Source organism: Coenobita brevimanus, chromosome 7 (genome assembly GCF_032717465.1).
Source record: "Coenobita brevimanus isolate Jiangsu-jjx chromosome 7, ASM3271746v2, whole genome shotgun sequence".
Lineage (NCBI taxonomy): Eukaryota > Metazoa > Arthropoda > Malacostraca > Decapoda > Coenobitidae > Coenobita > Coenobita brevimanus.
In genome coordinates, this window is record NC_136960.1 from 34,742,970 (window position 1) to 34,761,804 (window position 18,835).

An 18,835-nucleotide genomic window follows, 5' to 3' on the forward strand; every position below is an offset into this window, starting at 1 on the left:
AGAAAACGTAGAAAGACAACCTAAGACTCTCTCTCTCTCTCTCTCTCTCTCTCTCTCAGTAATATAGCTACCACCGAACGATTTAATTCAGCTGTAGGAGTTAGATATTGCCTTCATTAACCCCTTCATTAATAGACACCAGTCCTATATTGAAAGAAATTTTGATGATATTGCGAATGAAGAAATGTGTAATTACAATAGGTTGACAAATTACCTTACTGAGTAGGGTCTAAAACTGTTATATATAGTAGGTTAAAGATGTTTCCAGCACTTCTTCGTTACTTTTTTCTACATAATGATTTGTAATACAGTATGATCTTGTATGTTAGTGATGTTGAGTATTTATTTTCAAAGATTTGCAGATGACATGCGAGCGATAAGCCACGTGAATTACCAGAAAAGATGAGTATGAAAGCCTAAGCCAGCAAAAATACAACCCAGAGTCTATCCTTCCCTCTTCCTATCCTCCCTTCTCACACTAGTTGCCTCACCTATCCCAAAAAACATTCCCCCCATACCATAATGTCCTTCCATTCTCATCTTTCCTATTACCAAACTTTTCCAGCACCAACATTCCTCTCTCACACGTTCCCTCCCCTCCTCCCTGCCATTTCCCCTCCCATACACATTTCCTGTATTTCCATATATTACGTCATGTACAGTCAGCTGCAAAAGTCCGTTTGCCTCGCCTTGCTTTTATCGCCGGAGTCTTAAATGGTTAAATAAGACGCCTCACTACTTCATCCCTTCTGTCTTCCATTCTCCGTTCCCACACTCGTCCTTCTCAGCTCCTCTCCCTCCTTCCCCATTCCATACTCTTCTATCCCAGCCCCTCCCACCCGTCACTGTCTCCCTATCCCCCTTCCTTCGGTCTCCTACTCCATCTCTTTCCCCTTCCCCTCCCCTACCCTCTTCCCCTTCTTCCCCTGCTTTCCTCTTCCTACCTCGCTTCCTTCTCCCTGCCTTCCACCCCATTCCCACCTCTCCTTCCCCCACCCTTCTCCCTTTCTCCCCTTCCGTCATCACTTTCCATTCCCCTTACACCTCTTCCTCCCTTCACACCCCCTCTCCCACTTTCTCTTCCCCTTCTTTGTCATTCGTTTGCTTCACACACTTACCTTTTGTCCCCAGGTTTGTCTCCTTCCTTCTCCCTTTTCTCCCTATTTTCCCAACTTCTCAGTCTCCCTCTTCTCTTCCCACCGACCTCTCTTCCTTCCTAACCACCTCTCTCCCCTTTCTCTTCCCTCCCTACCCCTCCCTCTCGACGCGCATTCTCTCTCTCTTTCTCTCTCTCTCCCACACCTCCACCCTCGTTACCACAAATGATGTAAGAATATCGGTAATACTCAGTGAAGCCTCCAAATATTCTCCGGGCCAAGGGAATTATGGGCTGGAATAATGCTATAAACTTCGGCCTCTTCCCGGGAATTTGCCAAGACCGTCGGGAATTTTGTGGTGTGGGAGGTGAAGAAAACGGAATCGATTAGGAGGGGGGACTTGAGTGACTGGCACGCAGGTAGACGCGCAGATTTTTGTATTTATTATTATCGTTATTTTAGATCTTGGCTCTTATTTCGGCTGTATTTATTTATTTATTTATTTATGCACTTTACTTTCTAGCACTCGACTTCATCCAAAATTACAGTAGAAAGATACAAAGAACTTATTAATGGTACACTTCTGCGTCTTACATTTTGCACCTAATAGTGAAGTCCAGGGCATCAGTGACTTTGAAGGCACTAACTTCCAACAGCAGACGCCGGTGTTAGTTTCAGTAATTGCCAACAGATGGTGTGTGTGTGTGTGTGTGTGTGTGTGTGTGTGTGTGTGTGTGTGTGTGTGTGTGTGTGTGTGTGTGTGTGTGTCCCCATGAAACTGATGATGCTTTGAGAATGTTATCCTGAGGTAATTATTTCCTCTTCAAAAAGCAACAGATGCTAAATTTGTCAAGGAAGAAAGTTAAACAAAGTGAACAGAATCCCACAGACTTTACGAGCCATGACGATTATACTGAGATGAGCAGTTGACAAAAACTGAATTCATGGTGGCATCAGCGAATTTCAACATGAGGACGCCTCGGGGGGTAGATTTCGCTTTATGTACCATTTTTGCACTGCGCGCCAAGTTTGATTTTCCCAGGACGATCATTTCTTTGCGTTTTTCTTCAGTCTAGCCTAATTTCACCTAAACTGAGAGATTACCCTAACTTATAAACCAACCTGATACTAAGAAAGCAAACCTAACCTAGATTTTCCTGGATAAGAAAAAATGCGAAAAATGGTATACAGAACGGAAATCAGCGCCTGGTAATCGTAATTATAATATGGACTTGGTTTGCTTAAGTATCATGGAGAGGAAAGTAAATGGAATATGGAAAAATAAAGTGATTAGGAAGAGGACTTGATTCCCTTGTAGCTTTAATTTCCTTTACCCTCAGTTATTTGTCACATAATCTCGCACTAAACACTCCCAGTTATTAGTCACTAATGGCTAAACATACATAAGAGCTTTTACGTTAGGTGTGTAGTGTGTGCCGCCAGAACTACGAATCGTTAACCAGAGAAGTGTGGTGAAGTGATATGGTGCCATGTTGGTGGTGGTGTGATGTTGGTTTGGTGATGGAGTGGTGTGACGGTGTGGTGATGGTGGTGGTGATGATGTGCGATGTGGAGATGGTGGTGGTGGTGTGATGGTGTGGTGATGGTTGGGTGGTGGTGGTGGTGCGACGGAGTAGTGTGGTGTGTTGTGGTGATGATAGTAGGGTGGTGTGATGGTGTGGCGGTGGTGGGGGAGGACATGTTAATGGAATGCAAAGAAGTACCCGGCATCCCCACACCATCATCAGCTAGCTCTTGTAGCATTTCGTTCTCACCATACTTCATCTTCACTAATTTTACACAATACATAACGAAATACTCCCGAATGTTAAGGATTCATGACAACTGTAATAATAAGAACGCTTGTTGTTGATTATTCCTAGTGTGTGTAGCAGAAAATTTACTGTTCAACTGTAAAGCGTGGTGGTGCGTTGAAGTGAGGGCAGTTTAATTTATATCGCCTCTTAGCACTCAATTCTCAAAGCTTCTCACAGATTTTACTTTCAGTTCGTTGCCACACTCCCTGCAGTCAATTATAACCTGAGTTTCCACAGAACGTTTATTATAGTTATGCTGTATTTCTCACGCCAAAAATGTGATCCGCCAAATTTGAAGTACTGTTTGTGCTGATCATCCCACACAGACGCCAACTAGTCAATTTTGGTTCCTTGTGTATATGTTATTTATCGTAATTTTTCGTCAGTATTTCGGCACCCATTCGCTAAATTATCTTTTTCTAGCACTCATTTATATGTAATAAACTAAGTATGGGAAGGTGAACGCTTACTTTGGCTATATCGGGTGTCTTTAATCCCGAAAAATTAACGACGTGTCAACTCTGGATCTATGATGTGGAGACCGGCAGTACATGTGGCGCTGTCGAGGGTGGCTGAAGTGCGCACGTGTGGGGAAATAATCATCGTATTTTTGCTGTTTTTTGTTCGTCGGTTAGCGTGTGTGTGTGCGTCGGTTTGCGTGTGTGCGTCGCTGGAGAGATAAGTGGCGTCGGTTTGCGTGTGTGCGTCGCTGGAGAGATAAGTGGCGTCGGTTTGCGTGTGTGCGTCGCTGGAGAGATAAGTGGCGTCGGTTTGCGTGTGTGCGTCGCTGGAGAGAGAAGCGGCGTCGGTTTGCGTGTGTGCGTCGCTGGAGAGAGAAGTGGCTGGAGGACAGACGTGTTGATACAGCGTTATTAGATGTGAGTCGGTGCTGGCGCGGTGGTGAAAGTGAGGTAAGGAAGGACGCTCTTTGTTGTCTTACTGAAATACATGAAAATAATGTTTTTTTCCAGGTTTTAATTATGTCGAGTTGCCTATATGTATTTATGCGTGAATGAATATATATGTATGTAATATATGTATGTATGTTATCCAGGGTAGCGACGTTAAGTACATGGTAGACTTCAAAGTCATTTCCGCACATGTATTTTCTCAGACTTTTTAGTTGCAGGCATTACTAAGAGAATTTTAAGGTTTATGACGCATAGTTATTTACACGTGACAGGCTTCCACGACGGCATCATGTAGGCTACTCTCTCATTCCTTGCCCCATTTCCACTCGTACTTCGCCAGCATTGGGAAAGGGTTACTCTGTCTAACATTCTTCCTCAGAGGAGGTCTGGTCCAGCAGTGGACCACATAAATATGGAATAGTATAGTTCCATTTTCCCGCACAGTCCCGCACCCACAGCCCTCCTCCCCAGACAGCTAAACGTAGATAGATGGATATATAGATAAATATAGATATGAGATAGATAGATAGAGACATCTGAATAGATTAGATATCCTATATAATTGACCACAAAATTTGACATACGCTTCGTCATCTTCAGTCAAGTATTTCTTGCTCCTTTGTACGTAGTGTCAGAATGGGGTAAGAGGAGGAATGGCTGGTAAATCAGCAAGCGTGGGTAGTGGAACGGAAAGGATATGGGGTTGAAGGGTTCAGGGTCATAAGGTACTCTGCTTTAGTTAGATATTGGCAACCTGGAGTGTGTAGTTTAGAGGAAGCCTATTTGGTACTCGGTAATGATGTTTGTGGGTTTGGAATGTTGTTGGGATGGATGAAATTACTCGTCTGTGGCATGGTAGATTTTTACGTCAGGCAGATATGAATTAGAAAACTTTTTTTATGTGATTTAGTCTGACCCCCATGCCATACTAAAGTGCCCCCTTTTTTTTTTTTTATTCAAGTTTTCCCACCCTCCCACCCCCGGTGAACATTGTGGACCCGTGGAAATAGGGGTTTGGGGGTTGGGCATATGAAGTTAAAAGAAGGATTTCAAGAGATAATGGTTAAAATCAGATTAATCGCATGGAGAGAGAGAGAGAGAGAGAGAGAGAGAGAGAGAGAGAGAGAGATTCACCCAAAACTAAGCACATTTATCCTAACTGGAGGATTTCGCTGCACGGAATAGGTAACAGTCTCTGGGATTTTAATTGCCAATCTAATTTTGTCTAACCTAACGAGATCCAACCTAACCTTAACTAACCTCACGTAGCCTAAGTAACGTATTCCATTATTAGTAAATTCTTGAGGTAATGGTATGGGAAGACTTTATTACTACTGACGTGAAGAACCCATACAAATTATTAAAACTGCGAAGTCTATGTTTGCCCATAGGAAAAACAAAAGTGCAGTCTTAATACCCGTAGATTTATATTAATTTCCTTTATTTAAATAAGCTTTGCATTGCGTGGCTGTGGGTGTAGGTAGGTGTGGCTCCTGCTGTCTACTTGTTCCATCGCTCTTTCTCTCCATCCATACTCTCATCCTTCTGTCTTTCCCTCTCTACCTCCTTTATCACCCCTTCTTTCTTCCCTCCCACTTTCTTTCCATCTCTCCTCCTCTCCATCTCTTCTCTTCATCTCTCCTCCTCCAAAGAGCCGGGTATGTGGATCAGAGAAGACCCCGCAAACAATGTAACACTGGATCATCTCATGTTATTGGACCCTTCTCTCGTTCTCTCCTCACTTTTTCCTCCTCCTCCTCCTCCTTCTCCTCCTCCTCCTCCTCCTCCTCCTCCTCCTCCTCTATACCAAGGAGCTCTGAATGGTTGTATCAGGGAATAAGGTTGGAGTGGATTATTTCGTGTTATCACGGCTGCAATACCAGTGTGGTGTAGTGTAGTATTGGGGGGACTGTGAATGGCTGTATTAGGAGAGAGAGAGAGAGAGAGAGAGAGAGAGAGAGAGAGAGAGAGAGAGAGGTGAGTTTGTGCATCAGAGAAGAAAGGAAATAATGGACTAGAGGATAAGTTCGTGTCATCAAACCCTGCAATGGCCAATGTGTAATGTGCTGTGGGGAGAGAGAGGGAGGGAGTAGGTGAGGAGAGAGGGAGTAGGTGGGGAAGGGAGAGGGAATAGATGAGGAGAGAGGGAGTAGGTGAGGGGAGAGAGGGAGTTGATGAAGGGGGAGGGAGTAGGTATGGAGAAAAAGGAGAGGGGAAGTAAGTGAGGGGAAAGGGTAAGGTAGATAGGGGTGAGGGAAGGAGAGTGGCAGAAGAGATGGAAGAGTGGACGAAATGGAAAGAGTGGATGGTGAAGGGTGGTAGCAGAGTAGGTTAAGATAGAAGAGGGAAGGCGATGAAAGATGGGGAAGAAGAGAAAAAAAGAGAAGAAGAGAATGGTATGAGAGAGGTGAGGGAGAGAGGATGGAGGGACAAAAGAGAGAGAGAGAGAGAGTGGGGGGGGGGAGGGGGCGGAGAGGAAGGCCATGCACAAGTATGGGATGGGTGTATCAGAGAATATGCAACAAATAATGCAACACAAGATTAGGTCATATTATTAGACTCTGCAATACTCCTGTGTGGGGGAACTGGGTATAGCGGTATTAAGGGCACTGGTAGTGGGAAGGAAAGGGGAGAGAGAGAGGGAGAAGGGGGCGAGAAAGGGAGAAAAGGGAGGATGAGAGAAGGGGAGAGATGGAATGGCAGGAGAGCGGGGGTCTAGGTAATGAGAGGGAGAGAGAAGGGTAAGAAAAAGAAGGGGAGGCGGGAGGGAGAGCAGAGGTGAGGGGTAAACAGGAGAGAGAGAGAGAGAGAGAGAGAGAGAGAGAGAGAGAGAGAGAGAGAGGTTATGATGATCAGTATGGCCAGAATGGAAATGAGGGAGGGAAAGGAAAAAAAAAAAAATATAGAGGGGGCTTAGTGTGTGTGTGTGAGAGAGAGAGAGAGAGAGAGAGAGAGAGAGGGAGGGAGGGAGAGAGCAAAACATTAATAGTCATCATCTTTGACCCTTTTTTTCACTCACCAAAAAAGCTAATGAGACATGCTCGTACTGTCCCTTTTGTTAAACCATTTTTTTTATTTCGATCTTACCATTAAATTTATGAATTATTCCGGCACACACTTATTTTATTTGGTAGTGCATTCCACTGATCAATCGCCCTAATTTGGGAAACTGAGTTATCTTACGTCATTTTCACCTCTCCTTTTATGTAGTTGTTTGCAGTGTTCCCTTGCTGATACTTCCCCATACATTGTATACTCATTAATGTCTATTTTCTCTTTCCCTGAGATGCATTTATACAGCATAATTATGTCTCCTCTTTTCCTTCTTCCGTGTACTGTTGATAGATGCCGTTTTTCTAGTCTTATTTTGCAGCCAAGATCCCTTATGCTTGGTACCCATCTTGTAGCTACACTTTGTACTTTTTCAATCTTATCTATGTGTTTTTTTGAGATGAGGATTCCAGATTACTGATGCATACTCCAATGTTGTTCTGATTTCTCAGCATGTCTTCATTTATATATGTGACTGCTACCCTCATATTAGCAAGCAGTGTGTACATGTTCCTTACGTTTTCATTTATGTGGTCAGCCGGTGATAGTCTGTTATTGATAGTCACTCCTAGATGCTCTTCCCTTTCTGATGTGTGTAGGGTTGAACGTCCTAACTTATAGTCCCAGTCTGGTCTTTTTTTCCTTTTTACCATATTTTAATACATGACATATACATTCATACATAAAAACTAAATCGCATAGAAAAAGGTGTTAAGAAAGCCTCTCTCTCTCTCTCTCTCTCTCTCTCTCTCTCAAGACACAATAAACGGGGTAGAAATTGCAATAATATGTGGGAACTAGTTTTGCCGGCGATAGGAACGTGACCGCGTGAGTGCTGCGTCCTGGCACGTATTCCAGTAGGCCAAGGTGTCACTCAAGTACCACATCCTACCTGCTTTATTTCTTCCCATGGGGTTTTTACATTCCCGTCTGTGTTCTTAATGCAATCTAAGTTGATATTAAGGAGACATGAACAGCATACATTAGACTAATAAGGTATAGTAAGTGACCATAAATTATATAGGAACTAGTTTTTTTCTTGGGAGATTGAGACGTGAACACCTGAATGATAACAAATAACTAGTAGAGAATTTCCTTATCAGACAGGTGTTATAAAATTGCCGCTCCCTTGTAATAATCGCCGCTCCCCACCTTCCGCTTCAGGTGATTTTTCCGTAAATATTGCTTTTGTGGCATTTTTCATTGAGTATCTATGCATAGTTATTACATCATTGCAGACTGATAGCAGGAACACGTCAGAAAATGTGTAAAAAGTGACCATAAATTATATAGGAACTAGTTTTTTTCTTGGGAGATTGAGACGTGAACACCTGAATGATCATGTATTCCTCCGCGTCAGTATCGGCGGGAGAAGGTGTTTAAATGTTGCACGCGTTACGCCTCTCGTATTTTTCTCCAATATCTTGGGACAGTTGCGTTAGATACGTAAAAACTATATAAATTCAGTGAGTTTATAGTGCCGTGAAAAGAATACAGAAGCTAGAGAAGAGGAAATAGTGTGGAACTGGAGATATCGCGGCAGATAAGGTAAGAAATTTGTGCGTTGACTCTTTCCGTGTTCTCGTCGGCAGTGGAGGATGCCAAGCACTTCATCCATGCTAGTGTGTTCATGTTTTAGCTTAATGTATGTTATTTATGTAACCTGCGTCGACATTTAAACGAAATACATACATACATACATACATACATTAAAACTAATCGCATAGAGAGAGGTGTTAAGAAAGCCTAATAATCCCGTATTTTCGTCGACTTCTTAATACTACTATTGCTACAAGTACTGTTAATAATAATAATAATAATAATTTAGACGTACTACGTACTAACTACTACTACTACTACTGCTGCTGCTAATGACAGTGGTAATGAAAATAGTAATACTAATACGCTTAGGTTACACACCGCTCCCCTTCTTCCCATTTTACTATTTTTTCATTTATTTTCATATGAATGGTGTTAACGTGGCTTTTTTATCATTGAATTTCTTTGCTCAGTGGATATAGAATTGCAGATTAGTAGTCGAAATTCGGTAGTTAGGGAAATTAGAGTATTTTCCGTGGTACTGTTTCCAAGGTTGGATGTTTTATTACTATTGTTATTATTATTAATATAATTAATATTGTTATTTTTATTATTAGTGGTAGGTGGTGGCGACCATCATCCACTCACTTGATGTAGTGCTGCCTACTTCTTCCTTAGCCTTTATCATTCTTTTTCTGTCTGTCCTCCTCTCTTCCTATTTCTCCCATCTTTCCTGTCACTTCTTATTGCTTTTCTTTCCTTTACAGGTGGCTTTACATTGAGTGACAAGCCAAATGGTTTCCTTTAAGCCAAGAAACCATTTACAACGCTGGGTGGTAACCATATAACCAAACCATACGTGCTCCCTACGTGTCAACAAGTGGGTTGGTGGAGGGTTAGTGCCCCTCCCCGTAAAACAAATAACTCCAAGTCAAATGGCCACCCTTTACGGGATTATGGCGTCTGGCAATAGATACATAGATCTTTGCCCTTTTTTTCCACTCACCCAAAAAACTATATATTAAAGTGATCTTGGATGGTATGGGAAGAAGAAGGAAGACGAATAACGAGAGAGAAAAGACAACACAGGAAAATGAAATAATAGCCTTAATTTCAAATGTAAAAATGGGAAATAAATTGAAAGTGAAGAGTAAGGGACGAGACAGACTAAAGGGAAGATCTAATTCTTGCTGCCTTCTTACGATTCTCTTCAGCTGTGGGGCTCCTCGTAGTGAAAGGGTTAACTGTAGTACTTTCACCTTAACTTGTCCTGGATTTTCTTAATATATGTGAAAGGAAGAACAAAGGGAGTAAGAAGAGGGGACAAGAGAGAATGATGATGATGATGAGGAGGAGGAGGAGGAGGTGGTGGTGGAGGTGGAATAGGAGGAGGAGGAGGAGGAGGAAGATGTTTGTAATTTAACGTAAAAAAATAGTGAACAGAGAACTAACTGAAAACTAGAGAGAAGAAAGAACTGTGATGGAAGGTGAGGAAAAAGAGGAGGAGGAGGAGAAGGAAGAGGAGGTGCATGAGAGAGAGAGAGAAAGAGAGGGAGGGAGGGAGGAGGAGGGGGAGAGAGAAAGTAATAAAGCAGACCACTAGGATTACCAAAGGATTTAACTGATGGCGCAGGATTAATGGCATGATAAATAGGACTGCCCGGATTAGAGAGAGAGAGAGAGAGAGAGAGAGGGAGAGAGAGAGAGAGAAAGGGGGAACTCGTGAGAAAGTCATTGTGAAAGTTAAGGTTATAAGTGGGAGGAGAAAAATGTGCACTGATTGGGCTGGACAGAGAGAGAGAAGAAAAGAGGGAATGGAACTGAAGGAAGGAAAAAAGAAAGAAAAAAAAAGACAAGCAAAGGAGGAAGAAAGAAAATGTGATGAAAGGAAGGAAGGAGAAGGAAGAAAAAAAGAAAATAGAGGTAATAAAAGAAAGGAAGAAGGAAAGACAATTGAAGAACGAATGCTTGATGGAAAGAAGTAGAGAAAAAAATATAGGAAATAAGAAATAGGAAAAAAAAAAGGGGCAAGGAAGAAAGGACAAAGGAAAGATGCTAAAAGTAAGAAAAGTAACAAGAAAAAGGAAATGATGACTAAAAACAGGAGTGTAGAAGAGAGAGAGACAGCACCAGGGAAAGGAAAGTTAAGTGAAAGAAAAAAAGGAGAATGGATGCAGAAATTTATCCATTATTCACTTTCTTAATGTCCCTTCACAAGCGTAGAGGTCCGTGTCTAGGCTACTTAATTCGGTCATTTAAAGGGGCAGTGACCAGTTCCTCGTACCTGAGTCGCAGTATGTGATTAGTAAACCCCAGCCTCCCTTCATATGTAGGCTACTGTAGATTAATATTGGCATCTGACAACACAAAAAATGGAGGAAAAGAAAGGAAATAAAACTGAAAAAAAGGAGAGAAAGTGAGAGTGAGAAGAGAACAATGGAGAGAGAGAGAGAGAGAGAGAGAGAGAGAGAGAGAGAGAGAGAGAGAGAGAGAGTTCTTGAGTAAAGATGATAAAAAAAAATTATACTGGTGATCGAACTTGGCACTGTATAAGAGAGGGTTTACGTTCTCTCTCCATCCCATCTTGACTAGAGGAAGAGCGTAGCCTGGATGTGAGGGACGGGGAGAGAATGCGATGGTAACTCTACACCATAATGGAAGAAAAGCAGGAGGAGGTGAGGGAGGAAGGAAGGAAGGAAGAGCAGGAGAAGGGAGGGCTGACAGGAGGAGGAGGAAGAAGCAGGAGGAAGTATTAGACGAGGTGAAGAAGTAGCAGGAGGTTGAAAGGAAAAAAATATATATATATCAGAAACAAAGGAGGAAGTGAGCAAGATGGATATAAGGAAGAGACGAAGAATGATGATGATGATAAGAAAGATGAATAGAAGGGTGATCAAGGAGGAGGAGGAGGCGGAAGCGGAGGAGGAGAAGGAGGAGGAGGCGGAAGCGGAGGAGGAGAAGGAGGAGGAGGCGGAAGCGGAGGAGGAGAAGGAGGAGGAGGCGGAAGCGGAGGAGGAGAAGGAGGAGATGTTTTGTATAGACGATGATGATAATGGTGATGATGATGATGATGATAAAAAAGGGAGAAGAGGAAGAATGTCAGCTAAAGACAGGCGTAAGAAGCGAGCAAGATAAAGGAGACGGGTAATAATTATCGTGTAGTTAGTAGTCGTCACAGCCTCTTTCCCCTCTTCCTGCCTCCCTTCCACCCCATTTCCCCTCATCTCACCTCCCTTTCCCTCTGCCCCTTCAAGTCCTCTCTCTTGTATATCTCTGCTTCTTTTCTCTGTCCTAACCAGTCTTCACCTCTTTCCCCTCTTCCTTTCTTCCGTCCTGTTTCCACTTATTTCACCTCTTTTTACCTTTTATCTCTTCTACAAGTCCTCTCTCTCTCTCTCTCTCTCTCTCTCTCTCTCTCTCTCTCTCTCTCTCTCTCTCTCTCTCTCTCTCTCTCTCTCTCTCTCGTCTCCTCTCCTCTTCTCTTCTCTTCTCTCCTCCTCCTCCGCCTCCTCCTCCAAATAGTCTCTCTATCCTAACCTGTCTTCACCAACTCCTTCTCCTCTTCCTCACTTCCACTCCATTTTCCCCTCATCTCACCTCTTTGACCCCTTCTCTCCTTCCCTACAAGTCCTCATTTTTCTCTCTTTCATCTCTCTCTCGTCCTCTTCCAAGACTTCTCTCCTCTTCTCGATTTCATCTCTTTCTCCTCTTCTCTCTTTCACTGCATTCCTCCTCTCATTTTTTTGTATCATTATCATCTTTCTTGTTTGTCTCTGTTTTTTCCTCCTTTTTCTAGTTTACTTTTTGTCCTAATTTCTCATTTTTTCCTCCTTTTTTTCTTCCCTTTCCAGTTCATTTTTTCTTTTTCCTCTCCTTCCTTCATTTTTTTTTTCCTTTTTCCCTCGTCCCAGTTCACCTTTTGTCTTAATTTCTCATCTTCTTCTTCTGCTTCCTTATTTTTTCTTTCCCTTTTCCCCCTCTTTCCGGTCCACCTCTCTGCTTGATCTCTCCTCTTTTCCCTCCTCCCTTCTTTTCCCCCATCTTTTCTCCCCTCCTTTACCCCTCCTCCATTCCTGCACCTCACCATTCACCTCTGACTCCTCTTCCTTCTCATTTTTCACCTCCGTATCTCCCTTTATCTGTGTTTCCTTTCTCCTCTTTCACCCATTTCCCATCTTTTTCATTTTTTTCCTATTTCTCCATATCACTAATCTCTCTCTCTCTCTCTCTCTCTCTCTCTCTCTCTCTCTCTGTACCTGTCATCTTCCCCGTCTTCCCGCTAACCTTTAATTTCTTTTCTATTTTCATTCTTTTATTACACAGCCTTTCCCTCCACTTTTTGTCTTTTCATTTCTCTTCTCTCTCCTCCCAAGTCTTATTCGCATGTTTTCATTTCCCTCTTGTCCTTCTTCCTCTCTCTCTCTCTGCTTGACTCCATCGCTTTCCTAATTCTTCATTTCCATTTTCTCCTCTGCTCTCCATTTTCTGCTCTCTCTTGGTCCTTAATTTTCCTCTTCTTTTTTCACTTTATATATATATATATATATATATATATATATATATATATATATATATATATATATATATATATATATATATACGGTATATTTTGCTACCTCATCACTTTTTTTGTCTGGATTTTTGTTACTGGAGGGGTTATTCACTTGTCATTCATTAACCTCTTCACTACCAGGAGACGGTCCGTTGATGAATAAAATCGTCTATTAGTTGCCTGAATAATGTTGAAATGGCATCCTTGGACTGTAGGGGTTAATCTTTAAAACACCTTTGATTTATTCATGTTTTTATCATTTTCATTTTTCTTCAGTCGTAAACTATGCTCGTTTCACCTTAAGTTTGACCAGATTTTCGTCCATTCGTTGCTTGTTTCACATACCCACAGAGACAAGAATGTGCTACGTCTCTACATTCTTTACATAGCACTGCTTCGAGACTAACATCCTATTCTCATGGTAATCTGCTGTTATCACTCAGCATTGAAGATGGGCATATGACAAGTTTAGACTGCGTTAGAGTGAAAAGAGTATAGTTATCATTACTACTTCTTCCCTCAAAAACTTACTTCAGTCTGTCATTGCTACGTTTTCTCTTTTTCCACGTTTTCATTATCGTGTATTTTCATCCCTTACATGCTCTTTTTTTGGAGGCGTTTTTTGCATATAGTTTCCTTTTTGAAAGTGAAGAATACCAGGTGCTGTGCAATAATTTCCTGATTTTGTATAATAACCCCTTCATACAGTGATCTTTATTTATTTATTTGTTTATTTACTACATTGACACGATGCTATCAAACTTAGTGTACGTCTCTTGTAGCTTTGAAGTTCATGAAGGTCATATTAAACCTCGCCATTTCTCTCCTTCATCCACTCATTTCCACTTCACCTTCCATCCATTTTTCACTGATCTCCACTCCACATCACCTTCTTTCCTTCTTCCACTCATCTCCACATCACCTTTCTCCTTCTCCTCATCTCCCCACTTCCCTATCTTCCTCCTCCACCCATCCACCTTACCCCATCCACCTCTCCCTCAATCCGTATTTGCCTAGTCAACACAACCGCCGGGGCATATTGCAGAATTGGGCTTGCTTCTCTTCGCCTTGCAACTCGCCCGGAATCAACATTGACTCTATCAACACTCACACAACCGGCGGTGGAGCCATTCATTCTGCTCAGCGTGTAGAAAAAATGAGAGAGAGAGAGAGAGAGAGATGGGGGGGGGGATTAAGGTGGTGCTCATGCTACACATTACTTGTTAGGTGATACACAGAGAGAGAGAGAGAGAAGTTTAGTTACGTAATTGAGGGTGGAAATAACACTTGTAATCCTATTAATCTTACTCGTAATCTTATTAATCTTATTTGCTACGATGGCGTCTCCTTTATTTGTTTACCTTCAACCCTGCTGTCTCTGCATGATTATATTTAACACATCAGAGGGTTTTCGGGCAGGAAGGGTTTGATACAGGCTTCGTTTACACCTCAGCCAGTGGGTTTCCTCTGGGCTGAGAAAAATCGTCTGAAGGAAGTGGCCAAAGTATATCTTTAAGAAGGCATCGTACTGAATGGGTTAAAGGAGGACAAAACGGAAGGAAGGTTAAGGAAGCTCCCTAACACCTCTTGCTAGGCGATTTATTTTTCATATTACACCTTGACGTTCTTTTCTGCGTTACTTAGATCATTCGAATTTTACCCCTCCTTTGCATAAATAATGTACAAAAGGATATCTGCCAGCCGTATCCAAAAATAAATCGGCAAGGAAAAGGTGTTAGGGAGCGTCCTTAACTACCTCGAATACGAGCCCAGATGACAGGCAATATGAAGCGATTAAGTATGGACGCTCCTTCCTGTGAGGTGGAGTCAGGATTCCGTGGGATTGAATGGTGAGTGAATGAGTGCGTGGCCCATCTAGTTAGGCAGACTTTTGCTATAGGTCTTTTGCACCAACTTGGCCCAAAGTTTCGAAATTTTGTACCGTAGCTTATTTCACCTAGTTCATTGGCAGGAAAAGATAATGCTGTGGCTCTACGTTCTTTTCATAGCACTTCTTCATGACTAGCATCGTATTCAAGTATTTATCTAGTATTACTTCTTAGCTTTCAAGATATAGGGATGTAATTTGTAGGCGAAGTTAAAGTAAAAGCACTATAACTTATCTTCCATCAGCATTTTTTTTTTTATATAACTCCCTGGACCCTAACTCACACCATCCTTAGGTGGGAAAAGAGGTCATGATGATGATGATGATGATGATGATGATGATGATGATGATGATGATGATGATGATGATGATGATGATGATGATGATGATGATGATGATGATGATGATAATAATAATAATAATAATAATAATAATAATAATAATAATGAATACAGTGCCGATAATAAAAAGATGGTGATTTTTCATGACTCCTGATTTTTTCATTGCAGTTCGCCAAAAATATTAAACTAAAAAATATCATGGTAATAATTCTGAAGCCAAATAATTTCTCTCTGTCAAGCGTTTCCCCAGGGGTGTAAAAAGTTAAATAGCATGAAAAATGTAGTGAATGAATTTGGTGGGTAAATGAAGAGAGAAATGAATATATGCATGGCCTTGGAGTGCATATTTAAAAGAGGCGAATTGGATAGGCTCTGTCAATACTAGCAGAGAGAGAGAGAGAGAGAAAGAGAGAGAGAGAGAGAGAGAGGCTGGAGGTAAAGATACACACACATGAATATAATATGGGTAGGAGCAGCAAAAGCCTGGGAGTTCATTTGCATATGGCCTACAAAGCAAGGTCATGGAGGCTTCTCAGAGCCATTATTGAGAGAGAGAGAGAGAGAGAGAGAGAGAGAGAGAGATCTGTATAAAACTTAACACTTGATAGATATAGAGAGAGGAGATTGAGGCAGACAGACAGGCAAACAGTGACAGAAGTGGCGATAGACATAAAAAAAAGAAAGGATGGAGAGACGAAGAAGAAGAATATGAAGAAGAAGAAAAGAAGAAGGGAAAGAAAGACATAAAAGAGGAAAAAGTGCCCAACACAGGACACTTTCCAGCCATTTCTCTTTCTTCGTTGACTGTCTGTCTGTCTGCCCTACACAGCGCGTCCAAGCCTTTCTCATTCAAAGTAGATAGATGTACCGTGAAGAGAGAGAGAGAGAGAGAGAGAGAGAGAGAGAGAGAGAGAGAGAGAGAGAGAGAGAGATTTATACCCTACTTTTTATGACATTTTCCCTCAGGACGTTTTTTCTTAAGTTTGTTTCTGACATTTCTGAGTACGGTAATTAAAAAGTATTCTTGATTATCGCTAATTACAGGTACAGTATTTTAATTAGGGATACAGTAGATTATAATTACCGGCAAGAAAGACTCTCAGGCTCCTATTATGCTTTCTACGCTGATTAATCTTCTTGAAATTCGAGAAGGGAATACTATACTAATTTTCCTTTTTCTTGGCCTAAAACTGCCTCCTCACAATCATGAGCACCGAGCTGCAACACTGAATTAAAACTAGAATTTGATGCTGGTCACGAAGAAGTGCTGTAGATAGGATGTAGGGCCGTAGCATTGTCTCTCTTCGCTACTGAACTACGTGAAATAAGCTGCAAAATACCAGGGAACAGAAAACAGTGAGAGAGTTTATGGTTCCATACGACCAAAATCCTAAACCTCTTTCCCTTCAGTTTATGGCCAGGTGTAGTCAGATTGGAGGGCTGATTTGACTAGTAACCAAGGAGATTCATCCCTGCCTCTCAAGTATAATCAAATATCATGCAACCACGGTTATGTATTCACGTTCTAAGAGGAGCCCAGTTCCCTTAGATGAAAACACACCAATTGTACGTTCACTTCAGATTTCAAAGGCTATCAGGTCTAACCATTTTTTTTTTCTTTCTGTTTTTCTTTTCTTTTTTAAGTTCTATACTGTCCATCTACGGTCTCCATCCTTCTGTCTCTTCCAACATCTCTGGTTGCCTTCCTGAAGTTAATATTGTAGGCGGCCACTATTCTTCTAAATCCTTAAGTTGTTTTTTGGAATTAGGGCGTACGGTAGTTTATTTAAAAACAAATCTTATGTTTCGATGTGTAATGGACAGTAGGAGGAAGGGAGCTTGTCTTTTTCTTTCCTTCTTTCATTCTTCCTTCATTCTTCTTTTTTTTTTTTTTTTGCTAGGCTATACTGTATGTGTAGGATACAAGGTGACATCTTTGTAGGGGAACTAATGGGCCGAGGAGAGGTGGGATAAAAAGCTTCTTGGGAGAGAGAGAGAGAGAGAGAGAGAGAGAGAGAGAGAGAGAGAGAGAGAGAGAGAGAGAGAGAGAGGAGGGTGACGGGGGGGAGCGAGTGTCAGAGGAAGTCAGACATGAAACTGCATATTGGATTGCCGGGAATGATGAGCTTAAAGACAGTCTCAGGAGGGGAATATTGTCTGAAGAGGGAGAGTATCGCCTGCCATGGGAATTTCTGATGTATTAACTCTCTCAGGCTCGGGACAGCTCTAGGATTTTGTTCCAGGCGACGCTAGTTACGATTTGGTACAGATGTGAGTGAAGGTAAAAGCCTGAGAGTGTTAATACTGCAAGAGTGGAGTGTATTGTTTAGGAAGAGTATTATCTGACGTGGGATTTCTTGAGGTAATAGCTCTCATGTTCGGGACAACTCTAGCATATTATTCCAACTCTTATTATTATTATTATTATTATTATTTTTACTTTTATTATTATTTAAGGAGCCTCAGCGTGTTACTGTTGGTACCATGAGCCCTCTTATGGTCGCCACAGCTCTAGTATTTTATTCAAGCGAACACCATATGATTTTAATTAGCTACAAGTAAGGCATATGAGAGTGTGATAATTCTGGTGTCATTAACCCTCCTACGGTCTGCACAACTCTAATATTCTGTGCCAGGTGACACTAAGCTCGTTAAGTCGGCAAAAAATAAGTCGTAGGAGCCTGATAGTTAATGGTATGAACGAAATAATAAAACAGCAATGTGAGTAAATAAAAAAAAAAAAAACAAGAGGACGAGGAGGAGGAAGATAGACGCTGAAGTTCTGAAGGAAAAAATCGTCCTGCATGGGAAGGGTAAGGTATTAATTCAGATACTAGATGTTTACCTCACGCTGAATAAAATTGTCTGGTCAAATCAGGAATATCTATCTATCTATCTGTCTCTGTCTGTCTGTCTGTCTATCTATCGGCTTATCATGCCAGACGACATCGCTTTTACTCTAGCCTAGCCAAGATCCCTAACCATTTTCAGCACGTGTTGTTAGATTGATGATTTAGTCTGGTAACCATGGAAGCCCGATCCTCCCTCATAACCAAGGCTCAGAGAATTTCATGCAAACACGAGTTAGTATTAAGCTGTAACGTTAGGAGTGACCAAGTACCGTTAGATAGAAACAGACCAGCCACAGTGATGCTTATCTATAGTCCATAACATACTCGCGGAAAATTATCACATACTTTTCACATCAGCACACCCACCCACAAATTAAACATGCGTATATCTGCGTGTGTATCTTATCATACTAAAATAAACATAAATATTCCACACAGCGTCTGTCGCCAACTAGGAAGTCATCTGCGGCTGTTTATCATTTTCATACAGCAACGTTGCCGTCATTCACACTCTTGCGAAACTGTCACCTTCGGATATATCTTGAGATTTAGGAATTTGGTTTCGCTCTTGGGATGTCATTCCTTCTTTCTCTTTTTCTTTCTTTGTTTATTTCATTTTGGCTGTGGTGTCTCCATTCTTATAAATTTTGCTTTTTCCGTTATCACTCGGTTGTTTCAGGTGTTGTTTAGCTGCATGTTTTAATTTGCTTTATTGTTAATTACTTCGCCCCGTCATTAGCGGAGAAAGGTGTAGTTATTATTATTATTATTATTATTATTATTATTA